The sequence below is a fragment of the Lepidochelys kempii genome, chromosome 23, assembly GCF_965140285.1.
Source record: "Lepidochelys kempii isolate rLepKem1 chromosome 23, rLepKem1.hap1, whole genome shotgun sequence".
NCBI classification, from domain to species: domain Eukaryota; kingdom Metazoa; phylum Chordata; order Testudines; family Cheloniidae; genus Lepidochelys; species Lepidochelys kempii.
This window is the reverse complement of record NC_136402.1, coordinates 15,414,917-15,427,386: the sequence shown is the minus strand read 5'-3', so window position 1 is coordinate 15,427,386 and position 12,470 is coordinate 15,414,917.

Sequence of the window (12,470 nt, the reverse complement as noted above, 5' to 3'; positions counted from 1 at the left end):
TCCCTCTGATACCCAGCACCCTCCGCATACCCCTCTGACACCCAGCACCCCCCCCACATCCCTCTGATACCCAGCGCCCCCCCGCATACCCCTCTGACACCCAGCACCCCCCTGCACATCCCTCTGATACCCAGCGCCCCCCCGCATACCCCTCTGACACCCAGCACCCCCCTGCACATCCCTCTGATACCCAGCGCCCCCCCGCACACCCTTCTGACACCCAGCACCCCCCCACACACACCCCTCTGACACCCAGCACCCCCCCACACACACCCCTCTGACACCCAGCACCAACCCCATCACAGTATTCCATTCCCCCACACCAGCCTGTGCTCCTAACACCACCTCCTTCCCTGATCCACTCCCATGGCCTGTACACCCCCCCACCCACCCCCTGCGGATGCCTGCATCCCCCTTGGCAGGAGTCCCTCCCGGATTTCCCCCGCCCCAGCCTGCGCTGCTGTGGAGGGGGGGTGGGAGACTGGCAGCCAGGACTCCTGGGTTCTCTCCCCAACTCTGGGAGGGGAGTGGGGTCTAGTGGTTAGAAGGGGGGGGCTGGGAGCCAGGACTTCTGGGTTCTGTTATTGGCTCTGTGACTTTGGGCCTGTCTCTTTCCCTCTCTTAGCCTTATTGAAAACAGAGGGAAACTAAGGCAAACACTGTTTGCACCCCACCAGCACGGGAAGATGAAGATGGGCAGGGTATTGGGGTCCATAAATGCTCCCCCCGGGCATCGAATGCCTCGAAGGACAAAGCAAGACCCACCCCAAGCCCGATATTCCTGTGTCTGGAGCATGATCACTTGGTACCGCCGCATCCGGCCTGGCCCCAAATTTCAGTGACTCTTCCAGGCACCAAAGGGCAGAAGCCTATGGAGCCCGGGGGAAACTGGGAAAACCAGAAGAGGAAAAGTGGGGCTTGGCATCTGGTTAGCGCAGCCGGTCGCCTTCAGCCAGGCCTGTGGATCAAAGGACCAGCTGCCGGCAAAAACCGAGGCCCACAGTGGAGCTGCACCTCCGAGCCAGCTCTGCCCAGCATCCCAGTAGAGAGACACTTAGACACCCTGAAAGAGTGATGTCCCGAAACAAGGGAAAGGAGTGAGGAGGAGAGAGACCCAGATGCCTTGTCATGGGGGGAGGATAGATAGATAGATAGATAGATAGATAGATAGATAGATAGATAGATAGATAGATAGATAGATAGATAGATAGATAGATAGATAGATAGATAGATGGGGTGGCTAGGGATAGATAGATAGATAGATAGATAGATAGATAGATAGATAGATAGATAGATAGATAGATAGATAAGGTATATGGGGATGGACGGATGGAGATTTGGGGATGGATGGAGAGACAGGAAGATGTGTATGGGGATAGACAGACAGGGTGCATGGGGCTGGACAGACAGACAGAGGCATCCAAGCCCGACCCACCCTGCTCTCCTTGAATCGGTATTAACTCCTCAGCCGGGGGGGGGGGTCTCTTTGGGTTCTCCCACACCCCAGGGATCTGCCTCCATGTCTGGGTGTCTTCCCTGCCCGCTCGCCATGCATTAGGTCTATATTCCTCCACATCAGTTTCCCCCTGCCCTCGCCTCCAGCCCCCATGAATCCCCCCTCACTCCCCGCCCTGACCCCTTATCCTCTCTGTCAGCTCCTGGAAGATGGGGTCAGGGGTGCGGTGTTGGCGTGTGCCATTTCCGCACGTTAGCCACAGTTCACAGCGAGCGCACCAATGTTCGTGTCATTTACACAAGCACCTGCCTCTATCCGTGGCTAGAACACCCATGCATGTGTGTGTGTGTCATTTACACAAGCACCTGCCACGAATCACGGCTAGAACACCCGTGTGCGTGTCACTCCAGCCACGTCTCTCTCCCTTCCGGTTCCCAACTGGCAACCCCAGCCTCGTCCGCCCAGTCCCGGCTCCTGTCTAAGGGTGTAAAATGGGGGTCACACTCAGAGAACATCACACACACACGCACAAACGTCACACTGAGACACACCAAGACAGAACCTCACACACGCAACGCACCGACATACACACACACAGACAACATCACACCGAGATACACTGAGCCACACTCAGACAGAACATCACACACACACACATCACACCAAGACACACACAGACACAGACAGAACATCACACACTCACACACACAGACAACATCACACTGAGACACACTCAGGCAGAACACACACACACACACAACACACACAGACACACACAGACACAGACAGAACATCACACACTCACACACACAGACAACATCACACTGAGACACACTCAGGCAGAACACACACACACACACAACACACCCAGACACACACAGAACATCACACACTCACACACACAGACAACATCACACTGAGACACACTCAGGCAGAACACACACACACACACAACACACCCAGACACACACAGAACATCACACACTCACACACACAGACAACATCACACTGAGACACACTCAGGCAGAACACACACACACACACAACACACCCAGACACACATACCATCATGTCACACACAGAGGCAACACCATACACACACACTCATACACACACACACCCCAGCACCAAGACACAGACAGAACAGACAACATCACACAGAGATACACACTTAACCAACCTGCTGCCCGAAGTAGGGGGTTGCCAAGAGGTGTTTGTGCGTGTAAATATCTCCTCCTCCCAAAGATCCTGGCCTGCTAGTCAGCCCCTCCACAAGGCCCCTTCCCTTCCAATATCCCCCCTCCCCTCCCTTTCTGCATTTCTATGCTTTCTTTGCAGCTGCCTAGAGATGCAATTTCCTTCCCAGATGCAGAACATGGTCCCCCCCACCATCTCCGGCAGCCAGAAGCCCCCCCCCCCGCCCCCGCATCCCCGACAGCCATTGCCCTGATGGCTTGCAATAAAGCCACCCCCTTTGCCCCACACCCCTTTTCACTTCAGCACCACTTGCTCCCAGGTGCATCCATTAGCTGCCAACGTCCCCCCCTCACCCCGCCAGCCCTCGTGCGCCATGCGGCCAGGAAATCGCCCAGCAGAACTGTTGCATTATCCGCGTGCATTTCCTCTGTCCCCCTCCCCTGTACACCCCCCCAAAGTCCAGCCACTGTGCAGGACTGGGTCTCACTTCCCCTGCACCCGCATCCATCCAGTGAGTATCACTGGGGCTCATTTCCTCTGCTCTCCCATCCCCATACAGCACCCCCCGCCCCCACCGCAAACTCCAGCCACTGATCATCTTTAGGCCTCATTTCTTCTCACCCCCAAATCCATCCACTGGTGTCTTCTGGCCTCATTTCCCCTGCCCCCCCCAAATACCCCCAAATCCATCCACTGAGTATATTTGGGGCTCATTTCCCCTGCCCCCTCTACTCCCCCAAATCCATCCACCGAGCGTCTTTGGGGATCATTTCCCCTGCCCCCCATACACCCCTAAATCCATCCACTGAGTACCTTTAGGCCTCATTTCTTCTCACCCACAAAGACGTCCCAAATCCATCCACTGGCATCTTCTGGCCTCATTTCCCCTGCACCCCAGACTCCCACAAATCCATCCACCAAGTGTCTTTGGGGCTTATTTCCCCTGCCCTCCCAAACACCCCCAAATCCATCCACTGAGCGTCTTTGGGCCTCACTTCCCCTGTCCCATACACCCCCAAATCCATCTACTGAGTGTCTTTGTGTCTCATTTCCCCTGCCCCCCCAAACACTCCTGAATCCATCCACTGAGCACCTTCGGGCCTCACTTTCCCTGCCCCCCATACACTCCCCAATCCATCCACTGAGGGTCTTTAGGCTTCATTTCTTCTCACCCACAAAGACGTCCCAAATCCATCCACTGTCGTCTTCTGGCCTCATTTATCCTGCCCTCCCAAAAAAACCCAAATCCATCCACCAAGTGACTTTGGGGCTCATTTCCCCTGCCCCCATAAACCCCCAAATCCATCCACTGAGCGTCTTTGGGCCTCATTTCCCCTGCCCCCTAAAACCCCCAAATCCATCCACCAAGGGTCTTTGGGCCTGCCTCATTTCCCCTGCCCCCCCACACCCCCAATCCATCCACCAAGCGTCTTTGGGGCTCATTTCCCCTGCCCCCCACACCCCCCCAAATCCATCCACAGGCATCTTCTTCCCTCATTTCAACTGCCCCCCAAACACCTCCAAATCCATCCATCAACTGTCTTAGGGCCTCATTTCCCCTGCTCCCCCCCACACCCCCAATCCATCCACCAAGCATCTTTGGGGCTCTTTTCCCTTGCTCCACACACACCCAAATCCATCCACCAAGTGACTTTGGGGCTCATTTCTCCTGCCCCCCATACACCCCCAAATCCATCCACCCAGCATCTTTGGGGCTCATTTCCCCTATGTCCCCCCCACACCCCTGAATCCGAGTACGAGTCTATTTCAGTCTCCCCACCCCCAGCTCCTGCCCCCCAAGGAGGGGTCTCCGCGCGTGGGCAGAGGCTGGCACGACCCCCGGCTCTTTGGGGTCCCAGGCAGGCCCCCCCGCAGCCGGGGGGGTGCAGAAGCCGAGGCCGCGCGGGGGGGGGGGCTTACTGTGCAGATGCAGCGGTGGGGGGTCTCTGGTCCGGCGCCGGCCCCGGGAGCGGTCAGGGGGCGCTGGGGGCTCCGGGGCGCGTGGCGAGCTCGGCGGGGCGCAGGGCGCGGGCGCCCCGGTCCATGCCCCGCTGCAGAGCGGCTCGGGGCGGGCGGGGGACGCAGCAGCCGGCGCGCACCCGGCAGCCCGCTCGTATGGCACCGGGAGGGACCGCGGGCGGAGGCTGCGAAGGAGCTGGGGGGGAGGGAGAGGGAGGGGGAGGGGAGAGGAGGGGAAGGGGGTGAATGAAGAGTGGGGGTGCAGGGGGGAGGGGACACGGTAGGGAGGGGAAGGGAGCGGGAGGAGAGGGTGGGGTGCAGGGGGAGGGGGAACTGAGGGGCGGGGGAAGGGAGATGGGATGGGGTGCAGGAGGGGAGTGGGGGTGCAGGAAGGGTGCGGCACAGGGAGATGGGAGGGGCGCAGGAGAGGAGAGGGGGTGCAGGGGGGAGGGGACACGGTAGGGAGGGGGAAGGGAGATGGAGGAGGGGATGGGGTGCAGGGGGATGGGGAACTGAGGGGTGGGGGATGGGAGATGGGATGGGGGTGCAGGAGGAGAGGAGGAGGGAACATGGGGTTCATGGGGGAGGGGACACGGAGGGGAGGGAGAAGGAAGAGGGAGGAGAGGAGTGGGGTGCAGGAGGGTAGTGGGGGTGCAGGGGGGAGCGGACATGGAAGGGAGGGGGAAGGGAGGTGGGATGAGGTTCAGAAAGGGAAGGAAAGGGGGAGGGGGAGGGGGTGCAGGAGAAGGGGGAGGGGAGATGGGGTGAAGGAGAGGGGAGGGGGAAGGGAGGTGGGATGGGGTGCAGGTGGAGAGGGGACATGGCAGCTCATGGGGGAAAGGGACATGGGGGGAGGGGACATGAGATGAAGGAGGGGGAAGGTGGGATGGGGGTGCAGGAGGAGAGGCGAGGGGTGACAAGGAGGGGAGGGGAGATGGGGTGAAGGAGGGGAGGAGACACAATTTGGGGGAGGCAGGTGGGGGTGCAGGAAGGGAGAGGGCAGAGGAAGAAGGGGAGGGGGCCCAAAGAGGTGGGATGGGGGGGCGAACAGGAGGGGAGAGGTTGGAGAGCCTGGACAAGGCCGGGTGGGTGAACGGATATTTCCCGCTGGCCTCTGGGTGCGTCCTGTATGAGCTGGGCTCTACAATCTCTTGGCGTGTGCTGTGCGTGTTCCTGGTGTGCACTGGGTGTGGCTGGGGCATGCGGTCAATGCATGCCTCCCCTGCCTGCCCCGGGCGTGTCTTTCGCACGCAGGTGCATCGTGCGAGCACCGGGAGCCCGTGGCTCACGTCTATCGCGCGTGTAGCATGAGCCCAGGGGATCCGCCCCTCCGTGAGGGAACAGCTGTGTGAACACAGAGGGCCTGTGGGTCCAGCAGGCCAGGGCCTAACTCCATCCAGTGGCTGGAAGTTGAAGCTGGACGAAGCCAGACTGGAAATGAGGTGTCAGTTTTGAACAGGGAGGGGAATTCAGCCTTGGAACAAGTCACCCCAGGTCCTGGTGGATTCTCCAGCCGTGGTGAGTTTTAAATCACATGGAAAAGCAATGGTCTAATTCAAACGGGAATGACTCCGGGGGCGTCCTGTGGGCTGCATCATACAGGACTGGCTGATCACAGGGAGCCCTGCTGGCCTGAGACACTAGGAAGTTTTGAATTGTGCACCCTATGTGCTCATGCATGTGTCATGCATGTGTGTCACGCACGTGCACGCACCGTGTTTGTGAGTCATGTGTATGTGTGTCACGCACGTGCACGCACCGTGTTTGTGGGTCGTGTGTATGTGTGTCACGCACGTGCACGCACCGTGTTTGTGTCTCGTGTGTATGTGTGTCGCGCACGTGCACGCACCGTGTTTGTGAGTCGTGTGTATGTGTGTCACGCACGTGCACGCACCGTGTTTGTGAGTCGTGTGTATGTGTGTCACGCACGTGCACGCACCGTGTTTGTGAGTCGTGTGTATGTGTGTCACGCACGTGCACGCACCGTGTTTGTGAGTCGTGTGTATGTGTGTCACGCACGTGCATGCACCGTGTTTGTGAGTCGTGTGTATGTGTGTCGCGCACGTGCGTGCACCGTGTTTGTGAGTCGTGTGTATGTGTGTCACGCACGTGCGTGCACCGTGTTTGTGGGTCGTGTGTATGTGTGTCACGCACGTCCGTGCACCGTGTTTGTGAGTCGTGTGTATGTGCGTCACGCACGTCCGTGCACCGTGTTTGTGGGTCGTGTGTATGTGTGTCACGCACGTGCATGCACCGTGTTTGTGAGTCGTGTGTATGTGTGTCGCGCACGTGCGTGCACCGTGTTTGTGAGTCGTGTGTATGTGTGTCATGCACGTGCATGCACCGTGTTTGTGTCTCATGTGTATGTGTGTCACGCACGTGCGTGCACCGTGTTTGTGGGTCGTGTGTATGTGTGTCACGCACGTGCGTGCACCGTGTTTGTGAGTCGTGTGTATGTGTGTCACGCACGTGCACGCACCGTGTTTGTGAGTCGTGTGTATGTGTGTCACGCACGTGCATGCACCGTGTTTGTGAGTCGTGTGTATGTGTGTCACGCACATGCACGCACCGTGTTTGTGGGTCGTGTGTATGTGTGTCACGCACGTGCGTGCACCGTGTTTGTGGGTCATGTGTATGTGTGTCACGCACGTCCGTGCACCGTGTTTGTGAGTCGTGTGTATGTGTGTCACGCACGTGCATGCACCGTGTTTGTGGGTCGTGTGTATGTGTGTCACGCACGTGCACGCACCGTGTTTGTGAGTCGTGTGTATGTGTGTCACGCACATGCACGCACCGTGTTTGTGGGTCATGTGTATGTGTGTCACGCACGTCCGTGCACCGTGTTTGTGGGTCGTGTGTATGTGTGTCACGCACGTGCGTGCACCGTGTTTGTGGGTCGTGTGTATGTGCGTCACGCACGTGCACGCACCGTGTTTGTGAGTCGTGTGTATGTGTGTCACGCACATGCACGCACCGTGTTTGTGGGTCATGTGTATGTGTGTCACGCACGTCCGTGCACCGTGTTTGTGGGTCGTGGGTATGTGTGTCACGCACGTGCGTGCACCGTGTTTGTGAGTCGTGTGTATGTGTGTCACGCACGTGCGTGCACCGTGTTTGTGGGTCGTGTGTATGTGTGTCACGCACATGCACGCACCGTGTTTGTGGGTCGTGTGTATGTGTGTCACGCACGTGCACGCACCGTGTTTGTGAGTCGTGTGTATGTGTGTCACGCATATGCACGCACCGTGTTTGTGGGTCGTGTGTATGTGTGTCACGCACGTGCGTGCACCGTGTTTGTGAGTCGTGTGTATGTGTGTCACGCACGTGCACGCACCGTGTTTGTGAGTCGTGTGAATGTGTGTCACGCACGTGCGTGCACCGTGTTTGTGAGTCGTGTGTATGTGTGTCACGCACGTGCACGCACCGTGTTTGTGAGTCGTGTGTATGTGTGTCGTGCACGTGCGTGCACCGTGTTTGTGAGTCGTGTGTATGTGCGTCACGCACGTCCGTGCACCGTGTTTGTGGGTCGTGTGTATGTGTGTCACGCACGTCCGTGCACCGTGTTTGTGAGTCGTGTGTATGTGTGTCACGCACGTGCGTGCACCGTGTTTGTGAGTCATGTGTTTGTGTGTCACGCACGTGCACGCACCGTGTTTGTGAGTCGTGTGTATGTGTGTCACACACGTGCACGCACCGTGTTTGTGGGTCGTGTGTGCATATGCGAGATGTGTCTGCTGTGTGCGTCCTCTGCATGCATCGCATGTGTCGGGCCTGTGCCCCGTATGTGCGCCGTGCGTGTGCATCACGTGCGCTGGGAGCGGGTGGCAGCGTGCGGCTGTGCGGGGACGGGGACGCCAGACGCTGTGCCGCAGCAGCCGCTGCCGCCCCCTCCCCCACCCGGGCTCCCCCACCCGCCTCCAGCTCCGGTCGCCATGCCAACGGGAGTGCTCGGAGCCGGCTGTGTGCTGTGCTGCGCTGCACTTTGAGGGCGCCGCCCCCACCCCCTCCGCTGCGTGACAGGCTGTGGGGCCTCCCCCCCCAGCCCCCGCAAAACCCCCTGCGTTCTAGAGCAAGGTGCTAGCAAACCCCAGCGTTCTGGAGCGAGGCAGGCAAATACAGCCATGCTCCTCGCGTCCGCAGCGCTCTGGTCCCATAGGTCCCGATGCTGCATCGCTCTAGAACAATAGACCCCAATGTCACCGCGCTCCAGAACAATAGATCCCGGAGCAAGATAGCCCAATCCCGCAGCGCTCTAGAGCGAGATGCCCAATCCTGCAGCACTCTAGAACAAAACGTCCCCATACCCCCATGCTCTAGAACAATATACCCTAATGCCACGGCACTCCAGAACAATAGACCCCAAAACTGCAGCGCTCTGGAGCAAGATATCACAATGCCACGTCCCTCTAGAGCAATCTATCCCAATCCCGCCACGCTCTAGAGCGAGCTACCCAAAGCGGCAGCACTCGAGAACAATAGATGCCAATGCTGCGGCACGCTGGCGTAAGATACTGTGGTGCTCTAGAATCTAGAACATTAGAGCCCAATACTGCAGCACGCTAGAGCAAGATACCCCAATACCGCACCGCTCTAGAATATATTCGGATCCTGTGGCGCTCTAGAGCGGGATATCCACTCCCGCCACACTCTAGAACAATAGAGTCCCAAAAACCCGGCACTCTAGAGCAAGATATCACAATGTCACCTTGCTCTAGAGCAATAGATCCTAGCCCCGCGGTGCGCTAACACAAGACCTGTGCACTCATGTGCAAAATAATGTAATTTGCAAGTACCTGGAGGATGAAGGAGTGATCACCAGCAGCCAGCGTGGATTTCCCAAGAACAAATCATGCCAAAGCAGCTTGATTTCCTTCTTTGGTGGGGTACCTGATTTGGTGGATGGGGGGAATGCAGTGGACATAATATCCCTGGACTTCAGCAAGGCTTTGGACACAGGCCCACAAGACATTCTGCTACGTTAAGGCAGAGAAATGCGGGCTTGACAGAACTACCATTAAGTGGATACAGACTTGCTTAGACAACCGCAAGCAAAGAGTAACGGTTAATGGAGTGATGTCCGATGGGAGGGAGGTCTCACGTGGGGTTCGACAGGGATCTGTTCTGGGTCCAGTGTTGTTTAACATCTTCATTAATGCCCTGGCTGTGGGAATAGAGAGCAGACTAATCAAATCTGCAGATGACACAAAGCTGGGGGGGGGTTGCCAACACTTTGGAAGGTCGAGCTAAAATTCAGAGGGATCTTGGTATACTGGAGAACTGGTCTCTAGACAAAACGAAAGTCGACAAAGACAAACGTAAGGTGCTGCCCTTCTGGAAGAAAAACCAAATGCATAAGTCCAGGATGGGGGCTAACTGGCTTGGCAGCAGCATTGCTGAGAAGGATTGGGGAGTTGTGGTGGATCACACCCTCAGCATGAGTCAGCAATCCGATGCCTTTGCAAAAAAACCCACAAAAGCAAAGGCAACGTTAGGCTGCATTAACAGAGGTGCAGCATGCGAGCCACGGGTGGTGAGAGCACCGCTCTGCTCGGCACTGGGCAGGCCGGGAGTGCTGTGTCCAGCTCCGGTCACCGCTGTGCAGAAAGGATGTGGAGAAACTGGAAAAAAGAATCCAGAGGCGAGCGACAACGATGATCAAACGGGGGGGGGGGGCGGGGGAATGCAGCCACGTGAGCAAAGGCTGAAAGAACTGGGTCTGTTTCATTTGGGAAAGAGGAGATGAAAGGGGGACATGACAGCGGTCTTCAAATACTTGAAAGGCTGCCATAAAAAAGAGGGAGAAAAGTGCTCTCTCTTGCACCAGAGGGCAGGGTTCCAACTACAGCAGAGCAGATTTAGATTAAATCTCAGGACAAACTTCCGACCCATCAGAACAGAAGTTTTCAAAGGGGGGCACCCAACAAATCCTGCATCTCAGCCGGGGGTTAGACAAGACGACCCTTGCAGCTCCTTCTGACCCCGTGGTTCTGTGATTCTGAGCGATCCCGAACCCACGTCACTCTAGCGCACGGGGTCACAATCCTCAGTGCTCTCGAGTGCAAGATCCCAACACGACAGGGTTTTAAAGCAAGGTATCCCAATCCCGCGACGCTCCAGAGCAGGGGTTCTCAAAGTGCATTGCTCCGCGACCCCCTTCTGACAACAACAATTCCTATACTATCCCAGGAGGGAGCACCAAAGCCTGAGCCCACCTGAGCCTTGCTACCCTGGGGGAGGGAGGGGGGGGGAGCCAAAGCCCAAAGCCTCCAGCCCCAGGCTGGGGGCCTGTAACCTGAGCCCCACCACCCAGGGCTGAAGCCCTGGGGCTTTGTGGGGCTCTGGCTTCAGCCCCAGGCCCCAGCAAGTCTAACGCCCTACCTGGCAACCCTATTAAAAGGGGGTCACGACCCACGCTGGGGGCCCAACTCACAGTTGGAGAGCCGCTGCTCTAGAACAAGGGATCCCAATAACGCAGCACTCGAGAGCAGGGGATCCCAGTGTCACGGCGCTCTAGAGCAATATACCCCATTACCACAGCGTTCTGGAGGAATCGAGCCAACTAATGGGCCATTCTAGAGCCAGCCCACATGCCACTGCACTGTGGGGCTCTGGAGCAAGGCATGTGCACCTTGAATTCGGCGCCATTCTAGAGCAATGCCATAAATCCTGCATGCCCTCTCGAGCAGGGGTTCTCAGGCCATGGGCCAGGGGGTCCCGGGGTTGGCTGGGCTCAGCTCTGGGCATTGGGGCCTAGTGCACAGGATCCCAGCGCCGCTCAGGTACCCGGCTGGGCCCAATTTGAGTGTTTCATGCTGCCCCTCCCCCAAGGTGCTGGGGCGTGGGGGTGTTCCTCATCGGGGGGCAGGGGGTGCAGGCCAATACCCGGAGTGGGAAGACGAGCCACAGGAGCTGCTGGTGTCACGTTCTCCAGCAAGTACCGGCCCCCTCCAATGTAACCCCCACAGCCAGCTGATGCGCCCCATCTCCCATACCCCCCATCCTGCTCTCTCCATGCCCCCACCCCCAGGATACCTGCTTCCCCACAGCTGGGCGACTCCCCCTCTGTCATACATCCAGATCTTCCCCCGCTGCCCCCCAAACCCTTCTGCCCCCCCACCTCCTTCCCTCCAGCCCCCGCCCCAAACCCCTCCACGCGGATTGGCCCTCATGAGACTCCATGGGGCTCAGACCAAGGGGGCCCATCTTGCCCGGCGGCCCGTCTCCACCGCAGCCAGGGGCTGATCAGCGCCTATGTGTGTGTGTGCGTGTGTGTGTCTGTCTGTGTGTGTGTCTGTGTCGTCCCCCCCCCCCCCCCCAGCAATAGCCAGGCTCTCTGGCAGGTCACCATGGCGACTGTTAACCCCTGCTGCGCTGGTCGGCGGCCAGCCTCTGCCCGCTGGCGCCCGGTCAGCTGCCAGCGCCTGCGCTCCCCTCCCCCACCCTCCAGCCAGGCACAGAGAGAGGGGCAGAGCTGGGGGGGGAGGGAGTGGATGGATGGGTGGGGGGGTGGATGGATGGAGGGGTGTGGGAGTCCTGGCTCCCTCCCCCCAGCCCACGCTCTAACCACTAGATCCCACTCCCCTCCCAGTGCTGGGGATGGAACCCAGGAGTCCTGGGTCCCAGCGCCCCAAATCTAACCACGAGACCCCACTCCCCTCCCACAGCCAGGGAGAGAGCCCAGGAGGCCTAGTCTCCAGCAGGACTAGGTGCGGGCTGGGAGCCAGGACTCCTGGGTTCCTTGCTGGGTGTGGATGGATGGAAGTAGGGGTGTGGGAGTGGAGGGATGGGTGGGTGTGGGGGGTGGATGGATGGAGGGAGGAGTATGGGAGTGGATGGATGGGTGGGTGGATGGAGGGAG